The sequence below is a fragment of the Salmo salar genome, chromosome ssa13 (genome assembly GCF_905237065.1).
Source record: "Salmo salar chromosome ssa13, Ssal_v3.1, whole genome shotgun sequence".
Lineage (NCBI taxonomy): Eukaryota > Metazoa > Chordata > Actinopteri > Salmoniformes > Salmonidae > Salmo > Salmo salar.
Window position 1 is genome coordinate 66,302,021 of NC_059454.1, and position 19,416 is coordinate 66,321,436.

The 19,416-nt window shown below is 40.9% G+C and overlaps 1 protein-coding gene across 2 annotated transcripts in view; it reads right to left on the bottom strand.

Annotated features, from left to right (window-relative positions):
- Nucleotides 1-19,416, bottom strand: part of LOC106567587 (remodeling and spacing factor 1) — a 58,869-nt gene that overhangs the window by 20,049 nt on the left and 19,404 nt on the right. The window contains exon 1 of one of the 2 annotated variants that reach the window (XM_014137089.2): nucleotides 3,031-3,286. The exons of the other annotated variant lie outside the window; for it this stretch is intronic. The gene's annotated coding sequence lies outside the window, so the exon portion shown is untranslated. Of the gene's footprint in view, nucleotides 1-3,030; nucleotides 3,287-19,416 lie in introns of those variants that run through there. 2 annotated transcript variants of the gene reach the window in all.

Consider the following 19,416-nt stretch of genomic DNA (forward strand, 5'->3'; position numbering starts at 1 on the left):
GGTGAGCACTACCTTAGTCTTCTGGGGCAAATGGGATCTGACACAATTGTTACGCCAAGACACTGACCGTTAAGCCAAGAGGTTTGGATTGCTAGGCATAGTGGTTAAGGTGTTGGCTTGACAGTTGCGTCAGAAGTGGGATACCGCCCGTAAGTCCAATGAAGAGGCATGTACACACAAGGGACTTGATATAGAGAAACGTGAAGAAGCGATCTTAAGCCAACACATAGTGAGACCTGGTCGGGGCTACCCAGAGTTCGCTACAACATAATTCCATGGTTAGACACTCCCCTTAATTTACCCATTTTTAGCTACAACTTCTGAGTCCGTTGGAGAAGATCAGCTTGAGCAAAGTGAGGTGTAGAATCTACATATAGTATTCCCTGCCAAATAATAGGCTTTGTGCAATGAAGACTGATAGCGCTACGCCTCCCCCTGGCTTAGGCGATACCCACACCAAACACACATACAACCAGACATTGATTGGAGACAGCTTGTGTCAATTAAAGAACATTTCCTAGGATTTTCTACCTGCAGCAAACCTAGTGGATAATGCCGAAAATACCAATAAAAAAATTATAATAAAAAAAAAAAAAAGTCAACTGGCCCGATGTATGAGCCAATGGTGTTTTGTTGATGGTGGTGGAAAAAGCTGTCTCGGGCCCCTCTTACTTAAACAGGAACCACATCTGTGTGGAAGCACGTGCTTTCAATATACTTTGTATCCCTCATTTACTCGTGTTTCCATTATTTTGGTCATTACCTGGAGCTATAGCATGTGTATGTTGAATATGAATCCCACTTACATTCTAACCAGGTTTCCATCCAACCTTATGCGAGTAAAGTACATGTCGGATAAAAAACAGTCACGACAGGCCTGATGGAAACAGCTAATTTGTCAGTAAAAACTTTCCAAACGTCGATAAAAGAAAATACACTAGACAGGGTGAGATCAGTCAAATTAATTATGTGAGAAATGGTGGTGGAAACGCCTTTATGCACAAATATACGGTGCCTTCAGAAAGTATTCATAGCCCTTGACTTATTCCACATTTTGTGTTACAGCCTGAATTCATAGCCCTTGACTTATTCCACATTGTGTTACAGCCTGAATTCATTAAGGATTATATACAGCTCTGGAAAAAATGTAAAGAGACCACTGCAAAATTACCAGTTTCTCTGGTTTTACTATTTATAGGTATGTGTTTGGGTAAAATGAACATTTGTTTTATTCTATAAACTACTAAAAACATTTCTCCCAATGAAAGCTGTCATTGAAAATCAGGGTTATTCTACCAAATATTGATTTCTGAACTCTTCTTACATTAAATCATTAGTATTGTGTTGTTTAAAAAATGAATATGTACTTATTTTCTTCGCATTATTCGAGGTCTGACAATACTGCACATTGTCATTTTGACCTGTTGTCATTTTCTGCAAATAAATGCTCTAAATTACTTTTATTTCGAATTTGGGAGAAATGTTTTCAGTAGTTTATAGAATAATTTGTTTTTGTTCATTTTCCCCAAACACATACCTATAAATGGTAAAACCAGAGAAACTGATCATTTTTGCAGTGATCTCTTAATTTTTTTCCAGAGCAGTATATTACAAAACTGTAACTAGGCCACTCAGGAACATTCACTGTCTTCTTGGTAAACAACTCCAGTGCAGATTTGGCCTTGTGTTTAAGGTTATTGTCCTGCTGAAAGGTGAAAGGTCCCCCAGTGTCAGTTGGAAAGCAGACAAACAGGTTTTCCCATCAAGGATTTTGCCTATTCTTAGCTCTATTCATTTTCTTTTTATTCCCCAAAAAACAAAAAACCTGTAGTCCTTGCCGATGACAAGAATACTCATAACATGATGCAGCAACCACCATACATTAAAATATTTACAGTGGTACCAGTGATGTGTTTGCCCCAAACATAACACGTTCTATTCAGGACATGAAGTTCACTTCTTTGCCACATTTTTTGCAATTTAACTTTCGTGTCTTATTGCAAACAAAATGCAGGTTTTGGAATCAGTAGCAGTTGGTGCTGTTTAAGATTAGGGAGGACAATTTTGTTTTATGAGCAAGGCCTTATTTCTATTACAGCATATTGGATGACTGTCATTCTTATTCCATTCACCCAGCTCAATATAACAACAATATATTTAGGCTACTACACCTTACTCAAATTTTCTTTATAACAATCATCAGGTTACTACAACCTAGCCTATGAATTAAAGTTTACAACGAAGGTGCACAGGTTGAGAGAAACATTTGAGTAATCAAGGTGACAGACTGTGACCCATTTAATATTGCCTTGCATACTCTTGCCTACATCTAGCTGATTAGTCCAAGAGTTTCTATTGGACAAATTCAGGTATGTTTATACCCGTTTCAGAAAAAAATTTCAACAGAAGAATTGGACGAATTAATACACCCCTGATCACATGCAAACACTGTTTACTTACATAGCAGCCACATACAAACAGCATGATCACTATGCTCGTTGTATTCCTTCTCGCATCTATGCTCTCTCACCTTTTCCCTATGCTTGGGGAATTCAGTGCACAACACATCAGTTGTCTGTGACCATGCAAAATAAAAATAGAACTTTCCAAGCCAAACCTTCATATCATAATCGTGCACACAGCCTACATTGTTGTCACCATATTAGTGAACATTATCGTCAACATAGCTACTAGAACTGACATGTTAGTAAACCCTCCACAATCAAGCAGTACAGTGTACAGTCAGCAAGCCATTTAGCAGTTACACCGGCAGGCCCGGTGGCAATAAATTAATAAAACCAAAAGGTTACCTTAAGTTGAAAGAGTTCCAGTGTTAAACATCTATAGACAGCTAGCTAACATGGAACCCCTCTCTGAGCCGGGTGTTTGAGTTGGCTAAACTAGCTAGCTGCATTCACTAGCAAAATAAGATGCATTTATCTAGCCCTCTCTCGCTTCTACTTCATTTTTCAATAAATACATTTGTTCAAAACTGTTCAACCATTGTCTCGCTCGGAGTCAACTACTCACCCCTTTTGAAGAACTGCAGTGCTTGCTAGCTGTAGCTTATGCTCATTCTCTGATCCTTTGACGGGGTGGACAACAGTTCATGCTGCAAGAGCTCTGATCGGTTGGAGGACGTCCTCTGTAAGTTGTCATAATTACTGTGTAAGTCTATTGAAGGGGGTAGGAACCATGAGCCTACTCGATTTTGGATTAAAATGAATGTACCCAGAGGACAGATGGAAACTAGCTGTCCTCCAGCTACACCATGATGCTACCCTACAGACTTAAGATTCATGTCAGGGATGCAAACTGGTGACACTTTTTTTTTTTTAAACACTGAAACATGCAAAAAATCCCTGCTAGGAAGAAATGCGGGTTAACTAATTAAACAAAATATTATGATCTACATGATCAGTCTGTAAAAAAAAAATACAAAAATAAAAAGGTTAAAGTGAACCTAAATAGCAGCTAAAAAATGTTCAAAAAGCAATCCAATGTTATTTGTTGCCTAGACTTTACTGCAAATGACACTCCAGTCTTGAGAAAAAAAACAATACACTAATAATGCAGTTACCATGACAGCCTTAATTATAGAAATATTGCACTTGGGAAAAAAACAACTTTAAAAGTAGAAATAGAATGAAACAAACAGGCATTCTATTTTTGCTCTATTATAGTGGCCACTACAGTAAATGTCGATCAAGTGCACAAGGCTACATGTGTGCAGAAATAACGTTGAGTAAAAAAAAAAAAAAAAAAATAGATTATCCCCCCCCTCACTCACACAAAAGTGTTACTGTCAAGTTCAACACAACAAAAGCAATATCTTTGGGCTACACATTATACACTTTCTGCCTGTGGACATCTGTTCTACAACGTGCCAGCAGAGCAGGATACCCTTTGTTGGCATAATTGATCTATTTCAGGCAGAGGGCACACGTTTTTATCCACTGTATTGAAAAAGTGAGAAAAAGAGGGAAAGTTTGTGGCGTTCCTTTCAACTCTCTAGTAGCATCGAGTTTAAGCCAGGCCCAGCTCCAGCTCCACTTTATCCCTGAATCCACTTGTTTAACAAGCAACGCCTCATTTTCACCTAATTCTCTCATTCTGAAAATGAACCACATACTTTTGAGGGAAAACATAAGTTCACTGATAGTAGTTAGTTTGTTAGCTAGTTAACATTTCACACAGATTGCCAGGGTCCAGAAAGCAACTAACTCATTATAACCTGTTATGGCTAGGGGGCAGTATTTTCACGGCTGGATAAAAAACGTACCCGATTTAATCTGATTATTACTCCTGCCCAGAAACTAGAATATGCATATAATTACTAGCTTTGGATAGAAAACACTCCAAAGTTTCTAAAACTGTTTGAATGGTGTCTGTGAGTATAACAGAACTCATTTGGCAGGCCAAAACCTGAGAAGATTCTGTACAGGAAGTACCCTGTCTGACCATTTATTGGCCTTCTTTGCCATCTCTATCCATTACAAAGGATCTCTGCTGTTACGTGACACTTCCTACGGCTCCAATGGGCTCTCAGAGCCCGGGAAAAAGCTGAATGACGTAATTCAAAGCCCTGGCTTTAACACATTATCGCGTTTGTCAAGTGGCCGATCAGGGGACAGTGGACTTAGGCGCGTGAACTGGCCGCCCCCATCTTTCTGTTTTTTCCCTCTATTTACCTTAACGCAGATTCCCGGTCGGAATATTATCGCTTCTTTAAAATTGTTGCATGTTTATATGCTTCCGATGAATCAGCACTACAATTTACAAAATTACTATTTGAAAACATTGTTAAAATTTAATATTGTCATTCAAAGACTTATAGATTAACATGTCTTGAATGCCACTGCTTTGCCAGATTTAAAAATAACTTTACTGGGAAATCACACTTTGCAATAAACGACGTGGTATACCCAGCAAAATAGGCTAGGCTATACATATTGGTGCCATCTTGGAATGATCAACCATCAAAAATACTATTGTAAATAAAACCTTACCTTTGATTATCTTTATCAGAAAGCACTTCCAGGAATCCCAGGTCCATAACAAATGTAGTTTTGTTTGAAAAAGTGAATCATTTATGTCCCAATTGTTAGCGCGCTCCGAAGGCTACTGAAAATGTACCGTGCTGAGTAGGACTTGTCGTCACGAATATTACAACAAAAAAAAAATATTTAAGTTCGTTCAAACATGTCAAACATTGTATAACATAAATCTTTCGGGCCTTTTTCAACCAGAGCTTCAGTAATATTCCATAGGGACGTTTGCATTGTCTTTCAAAATGTTTCGAAAGGGGAGGGTAGCCATGGGCGGCGGCGTCATAATGGTAAATGGCCCTCCACCTGTGACCACTTTCCACAGCCTCTCTTTCAGTCAGTTTTGATAGTAGGAGACTCAAACCACTTTGTAAAGACTGGGGACATCTAGTGGAAGCCTTAGGAAGTGCTAAATGATTCATAAGCCCCTGTGTGTTTCAATGGCAAATGTTTGAAGTGATATCCACACATCAGATTTCAGTTTCCTGTCAGGATTTGTCTCAGGGTTTTGACTGCCATATGAGTTCTGTTATACTCACAGACACCATTCAAACAGTTTTAGAAACTTTAGGGTGTTTTCTATCCAAATCAAACAATTATATGCATATTCTAGTTACTGGGCAGGAGTAGTAACCAGATTAAATCGGGTACATTTTTTATCCGGCCGTGCAAATACTGCCCCCTATCCCCAACAGGTTATTAAGGCTTGCCATAACAAACGGGTTGAACATTTGAGTCAAGATATTTCTGCTTTTCATTTTTATTAATTTGTAAAAATGTCCAAAAACGTAATTCCACTTTGAGATTATGGGGTATTGTGTGTAGATGTTATGTTCCCCAGCAATGAACCAAAAAGTGTTGCTCAAACAGAATGGGGAACTTACAAAGAGTCACTAACATGAGCCAAAACAAAAAAACAGGTGGGGTTCTAAGAGGGGTTCTGAAAAACACTTATGGGGTTGTCCACTGAATTGACTAGCAACAACAACTGGGACCTAAGACACACCCACCAAGAGCACCCACTATAATTGCCCAAAAGGCAAACAAAATTAAAAACCTACACCAAACTTGAAGACAAAGCAAACCAATAAGTAGAGCAAAACAAACAAACAACAGGAAAGAAGATCAGATAAGGATATATACATTTTTAAATAAATGAAATAGGGAGACCCAACAAAAAAAAAAGGTGTTAACCCTCCACATCTCTCAAACCAACTGGAGCACTGGGCCAGCAACTCTTAAAATGTCACCTGTGTTACACCTGACTAACGAGATGACAAGCCAGCACGGGTGTAACATACTGACTAATGAGGTGACACCAATCAGTGTGCCCAACGGGCTAACATCCAACCTCTAAATATAAATGTAAAACCAAAGCCTGTAACACCTTTTCCATTAAGACAAATACAGTACCTTAGGAAAGTATTCAGACCCCTTGACTTTCCACATTTTGTAACGTTACAGCCTGTTTTTTTTGTTTATTGTTTCCCCCCCACCTTCATCAAATCTACACACAATACCCCATATTGACAAAGCAAAAACATTTTATTTTTTGGGCTCCCATTCTTTGCAGATCCTCTCAAGCTCTGTCAGATTGGATGGGGAGCATTGCGGCACAGCTATTTTCAGGTCTATCCAGAGACTTACGATCAGGATCAAATCTGGGCTCTGGCTGGGCCACTCAGACGTCTCCAGATGCCACTCCTGCGTTGTCTTGGCTGCGTGCCTAGGGTCATTGTCCTGTTGGAAGGTGAACCGTCACCCCAGTCTGAGGTCCTGAGCACCCTGCTCCGTTCATCTTTCCATCGATCCTGACTAGTCTCCCAGTCCAACACTGAAAAACATCCTCACAGCATGATGCTGACACCACCATTGGGATGGTGTCAGGTTTCCTCCAGACGTGATGCTTGACATTCAGGCCATGGAGTTCAATCTTGGTTTCATCAGACCAGAGAATCTTGTTTCTCATGGTCAGTGTCTTTAGGTGTCTTTTGGCAACTGCAAGCGGGATGTCATGTGCCTTTTACTGAGGAGTGGCTTCCGTCTGGCCACTCTACCATTAAGGCCTGACGGGTGGAGTGCTGCAGAGATGGTAAAATGTTCCAGAAGGACATCCATCTCCACAGAGGATCTCTAGAGCTCTGTCAGAGTGACCATTGGGTTCTTGATCACCTCCTTGGCCAAGGCCCTTCTCCCCAAATGCTCAGTTTGGCCGGGCAGCCAGCTCTCGGAAGAGTCTAGGTGGTTCCAAACTTCTTCCATTTGAGAATAAGGCATGCCAGTATGTTCTTGGGGACCTTCGATGCTGCAGACATTTTTTGGTACCCTTCTGTGCCTCGACAGTCCTGTCTCGGCACTCTATGGACAATTCCTTCGACCTCATGGCTTGGGTTTTGCTCTAACGTGCACGGTCAACTGTGGGACCTTACATAGACAGGTGTGCGCCTTACCAAATCATGTCCAATCAATTGCATTTACCACAGGTGGACTCCAATCAAGTTGCAGAAACAGCTCGATGATAAATGGAAACAAGATGGACCTGAACTCAATTCCAAGTCTCAAAGCAAAGGTTCTGAATACTTATGTAAATAAGGCATTTCAGTTTATTTGTAAAAAATGTTTTAAAACTGGGCCAATTGTTCACCGCTGTATGGGACTCCCAATCACAGACGGATGTGATACAGCCTGGATTCGAACCAGGGACTGTAGTGACGCCTCTTGCACTGAGATGCAGTGCCTAAGACCGTTGCCCACAAGCAACAGAAAACTTTAATATCACATGATATTTTATTTCAGCTTATGAAATGTGAGACCAACACTTTACATGTTGCATTTATATTTTGTTCAGCATAGTTTGAATGAGGCAGACTTATGTCTTTGTGTAATTACAGGGTGGTCACTAGATTCTATAGCCACGAAATCATAGATTTCGCTCTCACAGTCACACACAGTATCTGCTCATGTGTGGGTTCACTTCACACTGTTTACAGCGTGGTAGCAACTGGGCCAAAACAGCAGAGAAGTTGAGCCTCACACTTCAACACTCAGTTGTAGCAGAGATTGACCCACTATGCTCACTGGTGGACTTACCCTTTGGCAGGATTCACATCAAGGCGCCACAAGAGCTGGAAATAAAAATCTAATGAATACATGTATATCTATACATGTAAATACAGCATATATACACATTTTTTATTGTTTCTCCACTCGAGACATAAAAAAATACTCATCAAAATCCATCGGTTTAAGCTTGAGATGTTTTTTTTTGCATGGGCTCCGTCTCAATCCATCACATCTGCGGTGGAAGGCGGCCGAGCTACAGCAGTGTTTGTCAGACCAGGAGACATTTTACATTTACATTTTAGTAATTTAGCAGACGCTCTTATCCAGAGCAACTTACAGTAGTGAATGCATACATTTCATACATTTTTCCCCCCGTACTGGTCCCCCGTGGGAATCGAACCCACAACCCTGGCGTTGCAAACACCATGCTCTACCAACTGAGCCACACGGGACATCCAGAATATCGGTTTTCTCACGAAAACGTCTGTAGCGTCCGAGCACACTAATATGACCCCTCTATGGAAAGATGAGAACCTCACGAACACGATGTTCTCCAGTTTGCTCTACCCCCACAAGAGTCACGGGACTCATCTGAAGGTAACCTGATAAATCCTGTTGGGGCTAGGGGGCAGTATTGAGAATTTTGAAAAAAATATGTGCCCATTTTTAACTGCCTCCTACACCAACTCAGAAGCTAGGATATGCATATTATTACCAGATTTGGATAGAAAACACTCAGAATTTTCTAAAACTGTTTGAATGGTGTCTGTAAGTATAACAAAACTCATATGGCAGGCAAAAATCTGAGAAAAACAAAAGAATTTTGTGGCTGTACTATTTTTTCGAGTCATTGTTAATAGATCACACAGTGAGAAAGGATTCATTTCGCACTTCCTACGGCTTCCACTAGATGTCAACGATCTTTATAAAGTTGTTTGAAGCGTCTATGATGAACAGAGACCGGATGACAAGGAAGAGAAGTTGACCTCCCTGGGATGTCGTCACTTCATTATTGCCTGCACCTGCACAATCATGTGATGCGAGACATTTTTCAAAAACATTTTTCAAGACACAGGAGAGGTCGGGTTGAAACATTACTGATGTTTCACGTTAAAAATGGCTATAAAGATTGATGCTAAACAACGTTTGACATGTTTGAACGAACGTAAATAGATTATGTTTTGTACTTTTCGTCGTGACTCCCCCCCCCCCCGCCCTACTTTTTAGTAGCCACCGAAGCCTAACAACTTGGAGTTATTTGGACATCAATTATGAACTTTGTCGAAAGAAACCACATTTGTTGTGGACCTGGGATTCCTGGAAGTGCCAAGGGATGAAGATAATCAAAGGTAAGGGATTATTGACAATAGTATTATTGATTATTACATGGTTACAAGATGGTGCTAACCTGTATAGCCTAGCCTATTGTTCTTAGCACAGCACCCGGTTTATTGCAAAGTGTGATTTCCCAGTAAAGTTATTTTGAAATCTGGCAATGCAGTAGCATTTACGAAATGTTAAACTATAATTATTTGAATGACAATATTATAATTTACCAATGTTTTCGAATAGTAATTTTGTAAATTGTAACGTTGATTGACCGGGAAGCATTTGAGGGAGAAAAAAAATCTGAATTTCACCGCTACTGTAAAATGCTGTTTTTGTATATAAATATGAACTTGATGGAACAAAAAATGCATGTATTGTATAACAATGTCCTAGGAGTGTCATCTGAGGAAGATTGTCAAAGGTTAGTGCATAATTTTAGCTGGTTATCTGCTTTTGGTGACGCCTGTCTTTGAATTGACAAAACATTACACACAGCTATTTTCAATGTACTCTCCTAACATAACCTAACTTTATGCTTTCGCCGTAAAGCCTCTTTGAAATCGGACAATGTGGTTGGATTTAGGAGATGTTTATCTTTCAAATGGTGAAAAATAGTTGATTGTTTGAGAAATTGAAATTATTAGATTCTTGCAGTTTTGAATTTCCCGCCATGGTCTCTTGACAATGAATCCCAATACCGGGCAGGGATCCCCAAGAGGATAACGGACAAAAAACAAAATGGAAGTGAATAGGGCATTTCCATGTAAAAGATATACGGGTAATTCTACCGTAAAATAACATTTCAGGTGCTGCTGATAATAGTGCCACCGACACCAAGGCAGCAGACACGTGTAGCCCATGTACGGTGCCTATAGCAAGTCCACACCCTCTTGAATTTTTTTAACATTTTGTTGCGTTACAAAATAGGATTGAAATGGATATAATTCTCCGTTTTTAGTCATCGATCTACACAAAATATTCCATAATGTCAAAGTGAAAAGAAAATTCTATTAATAAAATGTGATTAATAAAAATTGAATAAAAAAGTAGTTGCATAAGTATTCACCCCTTTTGTTTAGACAAGCATAAGTTAGTTCAGAAGTCAAATTTGGCGTAACTAACCACATAGGTTATATGGGCTCACTGCTTTAAATAATTGGGGTTGACATGATTTTTTAATGACTACACCTTCCTCTGTCCCTCATACATACATCACCTGTAAGATCCATCAAGTTGATTAATTCCAAGATGGCGTAGCAGTCAGACGTCTTTGTCCTGTCGTGTCCCTTGTATATATCTTTCACATCTTTTTCTTCGCATATCTTTTTAAAATATTTTCCTAAACCTCAACTTATAAATACTCTCCTGCAACCCGCCTCACCCAATGTGGCGTGGATCTGTTTTTTTTTTCTTCCCTAAAGTATTTCTATTTACTTCGGATCTGGAATCCCTCAACTGAAGCTAGCCAGCTAACTACCTACCAGCTACAGTGGGGGGAAAAAGTATTTGATCCCCTGCTGATTTTGTACGTTTGCCCACTGACAAAGAAAGGATCAGTCTATAATTTTAATGGTAGGAACAGGAACCCTACTAATTCCACGACTGGTCTATCGACGTCACCGCACGAAGAGGCAAAAACAGACTTACCCCCATCGCGACGTCCCCCAAAAGCTAACTTGCTAGCCCCGGTCTGCTAACTGCTAGCTTGCCTGCCCCGGTCTGCTAACTGCTAGCCCCGGTCTGCTAATTGCTAGCTTGTTTAGCCCCGCCCTGCTAATTGCTAGCTTGTTTAGCCCCGGCCTACTAACTGTTAACTTGTTAGCATCGGCCTGCTAACTGTCTGAATCGCCGTGTCCCCAGTCAGCCCAACCAATCACTGGACCCATATGTTCACTTGTCTACGCATGCCTCTCTCTAATATCAATATGCCTCGTCCATTACTGTCCTGGTTAGTGATTACTGTCCATTTCACTGTAGAGCCTCTAGCCCTGCTCAATATGCCTTAACCAACCATGTTGTTCCACCTCCATATGCGATGACATCACCTGGTTTAAACATCTCTAGAGACTCTCTCATCATTACTCAATGCCTAGGTTTACCTCCAATGTACTCACATCCTACCTTACCTTTGTCTGTAAACAATGCCTTGAATCTATGCTATGGTGCCCAGAAACCTGCTCCTTTTACTCTCTGTTCCAAACGTGCTAGACGGCCAGTTCGTATAGCCTTCAGCCGTATCCTTTACCCTACTTCTCCTCTGGTGATGTGGACGTTAATCTAGCTCCACTCCCCAGGTGCTCTCATTTGTTGACTTCTGTAACCGTAAAAGCATTGGTTTCATGCATGTTAACATTAGAAGCCTACTCCCCAAGTTTGTTTTACTCACTGCTTTAGCACACTGCCAACCCGGATGTCTTAGCCATGTCTGAATCCTGGCTTAGGAAAACCACCAAAAACCCTGAAATCTCCATTGCTAACTATACCATTTTCCGACCAAAATAGAACTGCCAAAGGGGGCGGTGTTGCAATCTACTGCAAAGATAGCCTGCAGAGTTCTGTATTATTATTATCCAAGTCTGTACCTAAACAATTCGAGCTTCTACTTCTAAAAATGCACCTTTCCAGAAACAAGTCTCTCACTGTTGCCGCTTGCTATAGACCTCCCTCTGTGCCCAGGTGTGCCCTCAATACCATATGTGAATTGATTGCCCCCCCATCTATCTTCTGAGCTCGCGCTACTAGGTGACCTAAACTGGGACATGCTTAACACCCCGGCCATCCTACAATCTAAGCTTGATGCCCTCAATCTCACACAAATTATCAATGAACCTACCAGGTACAACCCCAAATCCGTAAACACAGGCACAGTGCATTTGGAGTAATTACTTGACTGAACTCGCAAACAAAATGGAGGTATTTGGACATAAAGATGAACTTTAACAAACAAAATTAACATTTATTGTGGAACTGGGATTCCTGGGAGTGCATTCCGATGAAGATCAAAGGTATGTGAATATTTATAATGTTATTTGTGACTTCTGTTGCTTCCAAAATGGCAGGTATCTGTATGGCTTGTTTTGATGTCTGAGGCATGTACTCAGATTATTCAAAGTTTGCTTTTGCCGTAAATCTTTTTTGAAATCTGACACAGCGGTTGCATTAAGGAGAGGTGTATCTATAATTCTTTGAATTACAGTTGTATATTTTATCAACGTTTATGATGAGTATTTCTGTAAATTGATGTGCTCATTCACCGGAAGTGAACATTACACGCCAGTGTAAAATGGGATTTTTGGATATAAATATGAACTTTATCGAGCAAAACATACATGTATTGTGTAACATGAAGTCCTATGAGTGCCATCTGATGAAGATCAAAGGTTAGTGATTAATTTTAGCTGTATTTCTGGTTTTTGTGACGCCTCTCCTTGCTTGGAAAATGGCTGTTTGGTTTTTCTTGTCTACGCGCTGTCCTAACATAATCTAATATGCTTTCGCCATAAAGCCTTTTTGAAATCGGACACTGTGGTTCGATTAACGAGAAGTGTATATTTAAAATGGGATATAATAGTTGTGTTTGAGAAATTTGAATTATGAGATTTGTTGTTGTTTTGAATTTGGCGCCCTGCTATTTCACTGGCTGTTGGCGAGTGTGTCCCGCAGGTGGGATGCTAGCGTCCCACATACCCCAGAGAGGTTAAATAAGCATGCCCACTCAAAAAATATTGAACGAGGAATAGATATAGTCCTTGGTTCACTCCAGACCTGTCTGCCCTTGACCAGCACAAAAACATCCTGTGGCGTTCTGCATTAGCATCGAACAGCCCCCATGATATGCAACTTTTCAGGGAAGTTAGGAACAAATATACACAGGCAGTTAGAAAGGCTAAGGCTAGCTTTTTCAAACAGACATTTGCACCCTGTAGTACAAACTCAAAAGTTCTGGGACACTGTAAAGTCCATGGAGAATAAGAGCACCGCCTCCCAGCTGCCCACTGCTCTGAGGCTAGGAAACACTGTTACCACCGATAAATCCACTAATTGAGAATTTCAATAAGCATTTCTCTACGGCTGGCCATGCTTTCCACCTGGCTACCCCTACCCTGGTCAACTGCCCGGCACCCTCCACAGCAACCCGCCAAAGCACCCACCATTTCTCCTTCACCCAAATCCAGATAGCTGATGTTCTGAAAGAGCTGCAAAATCTGGACCCATACAGATCAGCCGGGCTAGACAATCTGGACCCTCTCTTTCTAAAATTATCTGCCGAAATTGTTGCAACCACTATTACTAGCCTGTTCAACCTCTCATATCGTCTGCGATTCCCAAAGATTGGAAAGCTCCCGCGGTCATCCCCCTCTTCAAAGGGGGTGACACTCTAGACCCAAACTGCTACAGACCTATATCTATCCTACCCTGTCTTTTTAAGGTCTTCGAAACCCAAGTTAATTGAGCGTCTCGTCCCGTAAGCGGGATCAACATCCAGCGAAAAACTCCTAGTGACATTAGCATAACGAAATTTAATATATATATTTTTTTCAAATATAGGACTGTCTCATATCGTTTTATAGATACACCTCTCCTGAATCGACCCACGTCGTCCGATTTCAAAAAGGTTTTACAGGAAAAGCAAAACATTAGATTATGTTAGAGGAGTACATGGTAAAAGTAGCAACATAGCTATTTTCGACCAACCACATGCATCACAAATAACCAAAAAACAGCTAAATGCAGCACTAACCTTTTACAAACTTCATCAGATGACACACCTAGGACATCATGTTACACAATGCATGCATTCTTTTGTTCAATAAAGTTCATATTTCTATATAAAAACAGCATTTTACATCGGCGTCTGACGTTGACTAACTATTTTCCCTCAAATGCATCCCGGGAAACAGTGCTACAATTTACTGAATTACTATTCGAAAACATTTTTAAAATGTAATATTGTCATTCTAAGATTTATAGATGAATATCTCTTGAAAGCACCTGTCATACCAGATTTAAAAATAACTTTACTGGGTAATCACACTTTGCGATAAAAGGGGATGCGATACTCAGAAAATTAGCTAGTAATTCCAGCTCTGCGCCATCTTGGAACAATCGCATATCACATCTAATCTTGTATACTATTGTCAATAATCCCTTACCTTTAGTTGTCTTCCTCAGAAAGCACTTCCAGGAATCCCAGGTCCACAACAAGTTATTTTCGGTCGAAAAAGTCCATCCTTTATGTTCCATTAGCTTGCTGTTGTTGGCGCGTCTGAAGGCTGTATCCAAATGCTCCGTCGGGTGCTCCGACAGCAGTTTCGAAAAATAAATATTTTCCTCCCATTTAGGTTCGTTCAAACATGTCAAACGTTGTATAACATAAATCTTCAGGGCCTGTTTCAACGAGAGCCAATAAGATTCGAGGGGGGCGATTGTATTGTGTTTCAAAACGTTTTGAAAGGAGGGGGTAGACAGGGCCGCCGGCGTCATAATGGTGATGGCCCTCCCCCTGTGACCAATTTCCACAGCGTCTCACTCATTCAGTTTCGACAGTAGAAGGCTCAAACCACTGTGTAAAGACTGGGGACATCTAGTGGAAGCAATAGAAAGTGCTCAATGAACCATAGCTCACGGTGTGATTAATAGGGAAAGATGTGAAGTTGAGTCCACAATTCAGAATTCCACTTCCTGTTTCAATCGGTCTCGGGGTTTTGGCTGCCATATGAGTTCTGTTATACTCACAGACACCATTCAAACAGTTTTAGAAACTTTAGGGTGTTTTCTATCCACAGGTATTAATTATATGCATATCCTAGCTTCTGAGTTTGAGTAGTAGGCCGTTGAAAATGGGCACAATTTTTTTTCAAAATGCGCTGTGGCGCCCCCTATCCTAGGGTGAGCCCAAAAGGTTAACCTATATGGGCTAGGTGGGACGCTTGCGTCCCACCTACTCAACAGCCAGTGTAATCCCGTGGCACGATATTCAAATACCTAAAAAATGCAAAATGACTATTTTACACCATTTTAAAGACAAGACTCTCGTTAATCTAACCACACTGTCCGATTTCAAAAAGGCTTTACAACGAAAGCAAAACATTAGATTATGTCAGCAGAGTACCCAGCCAGAAATAATCAGACACCCATTTTTCAAGCTAGCATATAATGTCACATAAACCCAAACCACAGCTAAATGCAGCACTAACCTTTGATGATCTTCATCAGATGACAACCCTAGGACATTATGTTATACAATGCATGCATGTTTTGTTCAATCAAGTTCATATTTATATCAAAAACCAGCTTTTTACATTAGCATGTGACTAGCATTCCCACCGAACACGTCCGGTGAATTTACTAAATTACTCACGATAAACGTTCACAAAAAACATAAATTGTTTTAAGGATTATAGATACAGAACTCCTCTATGCACTCGATATGTCCGATTTTAAAATACCTTTTCGGTGAAAGCACATTTTGCAATATTCTAAGTAGATAGCCCGGCATCACAGGGCTAGCTATTTAAACACCCAGCAAGTTTAGCACTCACCAAAGTCAGATTTACTATAAGAAAAATGTTATTACCTTTGCTGTTCTTCGTCAGAATGCACTCCCAGGACTGCTACTTCAATAACAAATGTTGGTTTGGTCCCAAATAATCCATTGTTATATCCAAATAGCGGCGTTTTGTTCGTGCGTTCAAGACACTATCCGAAAGGGTAAAGAAGGGTTACGAGCACGGCACATTTCGCGACAAAAAAATTCTAAATATTCCATTACCGTACTTCGAAGCATGTCAACCGCTGTTTAAAATACATTTTTATGCCATTTTTCTCGTAAAAAAACGATAATATTCCGACCGGGAAATCGTTTTTTATTACAAAGAGAGTGAAAGTAAAAGCATGCTATCCCCTCATGCACGAGCCTCAGTCTAATGGCCCTCTGATAGAGCACTTGCCAAACGCGCTAATGTGTTTCAGCCTGGGGATGGAATTACATCGTTCAGCTTTTTCCCGCCTTCTGAGAGCCCATGGGAGCCGTAGGAAGTGTCACGTCAAGCCAGAGATCCCCTGTATTTGTTAGAGATGATCAAGGAGGGCAAGAAATGTCAAGGAGGGCAAGAAATTGAATGATGTCTGTGAGTATAACAGAACTCATATGGCAGGCAAAAACCTGAGAAAAATCAAACCAGGAAGTTGGACCTCAGAGGGTAGAAGTCATTTGAAATGAAGTTCTTTCTAAACTACAGTGTCTGTGATGTCATATTGAATTACTAAGGCTTCCACAAGATGTCAACAATCATTAGAACCTCGTTTGAGGCTTCTAGAATGCAATTTGATTGAATAACACCCGGAACAGTATGTGGTCGACCTGGGGTCATTGCCTTACCTCGCGCGCGCTCACGAAGGATTAGCCATTTTTCTTTTTCTTCTGTAATGAATCTGCTATTGTCCGGTTGGAATATTATCGCAATTCTACGATTATAACACCCTAAAGATTGATTGTGAACATGGTTTGACATGTTTCTACAAACGCTGAGGGAACTTTATAACTTTTCGTTGACGGTGGATAGATGCATTTTGGAATGGGGATCTGGATGCGCCATCAAAACGGATTTATTTCGACATAAATAATGGACTTTATCGAACATTTCTTGTGGAAGTGGGAGACCTTCCGAGTGCATTCAGCCGAAGATCAGCAAAGGTAAGATAATATTTAACATATTTCAGCGTTTTGTGGATGCCGTGGCTGGACGGCTAACTGAATAGCATGGTGCTATTCATTTTGGGGTGAATACATTTTCGTAACGTCACGCGGCAATGTAAAATGGGTTTTTTGGATATAAATATGAACTTGATGGAACAAAAATTGCATGTATTGTCTAACAATGTCCTAGGAGAGTCATTACTGATGATCGTCAAAGGTTAGTGCATAATTTTAGCTGGTTTTTTGCTTTTGGATGGCTAACCTTGCTTTGAAAAAGGCTGTCCTTGCTAAGAAAATGGCTGGGTTGTTTGTTGCTGTGGTTGTATCTAGAGGTCGACCGATTATGATTTTTCAACGCCGATACTGATTATTGGAGGACCCAAAAAGCCGATACCGATTAATCGGCCGATTATTATTGTGATTTTTTTTATATATGCATACACACATACAGCTCTGAAGTGACAACGATACTGAAGAGTCTGCTTAGGAGACAAATACTCTCAACTGTTTGAATAATAAAAATAGAGTAAGTTACCTGTGACGAATGCTGAAAACAAAAACTGTAATTTCTATATGCAGGAAATCCTATTTTAATAATGGGCATGGTAAGAATTGACTACCAAAGTGCGAGTCACAATTCCCATGACACCTTCTAGCAAAATCTGAAAAGCGGTTCCTTCATTTATTCCATAGGATATTTTTTAGATTAACTTAAAATAAGGTCTGTGTTTGGTTTAGGCTTACACCACCTTGCCAATTTTATAACTGTGTAGATATCCATAGGATATAACTCTGATCAATATAAGCGAAGAGCATTTTTTTTGTAGAGTGGATTTATGAAAATATGTTGACAAACGTTACCTAGTGAGATTTACACGGGTATCAAAACGCCAAGGCGGTTTAAGCACAAAACACAGACCTTATTTGAAGTAGATCAAGACATTCTCTATGGAAGACATGAACGGTAAAATAACGAAGGAACCCCTTTCAAGTTCAGCCGCAAGTTATTACAGGAATTATGATGCGTCGACTATTTCTCTCTAAACCATATATCTTTGACAATTACGAGCCTGCTGCTGCCTACCACCGCTCAGTCAGACTGCTCTATCAAATCATAGACTTAACTATAAAATACTGCTCAAAAAAATAAAGGGAACACTTAAACAACACATCCTAGATCTGAATGAAAGAAATAATCATATTAAATACTTTTTTCTTTACATAGTTGAATGTGCTGACAACAAAATGACACGAAAATAATCAATGGAAATCCAATTTATCAACCCATGGAGGTCTGGATTTGGAGTCACACTCAAAATTAAAGTGGAAAACCACACTACAGGCTGATCCAACTTTGATGTAATGTCCTTAAAACAAGTCAAAATGAGGCTCAGTAGTGTGTGTGGCCTCCACGTGCCTGTATGACCTCCCTACAACGCCTGGGCATGCTCCTGATGACAGTCTGTGGTGCAACATGGCGTTGGTGGATGGAGCGAGACATGATGTCCCAGATGTGCTCAATTGGATTCAGGTCTGGGGAACGGGCGGGCCAGTCCATAGCATCAATGCCTTCCTCTTGCAGGAACTGCTGACACACTCCAGCCACATGAGGTCTAGCATTGTCTTGCATTAGGAGGAACCCAGGGCCAACCGCACCAGCATATGGTCTCATAAGGGGTCTGAGGATCTCATCTCGGTACCTAATGGCAGTCAGGCTACCTCTGGCGAGCACATGGAGGGCTGTGCGGCCCCCCAAAGAAATGCCACCCCACACCATGACTGACCCACCGCCAAACCGGTCATGCTAGAGGATGTTGCAGGCAGCAGAACGTTCTCCACGGCATCTCCAGACTCTGTCACGTCTGTCACGTGCTCAGTGTGAACCTGCTTTCAGCTGTGAAGAGCAGAGGGCGCCAGTGGCGAAATTGCCAATCTTGGTGTTCTCTGGCAAATGCCAAACGTCCTGCACGGTGTTGGGCTGTAAGCACAACCCCCACCTGTGGACGTCGGGCCCTCATACCACCCTCATGGAGTCTGTTTCTGACCGTTTGAGCAGACACATGCACATTTGTGGCCTGCTGGAGGTCATTTTGCAGGGCTCTGGCAGTGCTTCTCCTGCTCCTCCTTGCACAAAGGCGGAGGTAGCGGTCCTGCTGCTGGGTTGTTGCCCTCCTACGGCCTCCTCCACGTCTCCTGATGTGCTGGCCTGTCTCCTGGTAGCGCCTCCATGCTCTGGACACTACGCTGACAGACACAGCAAACCTTCTTGCCACAGCT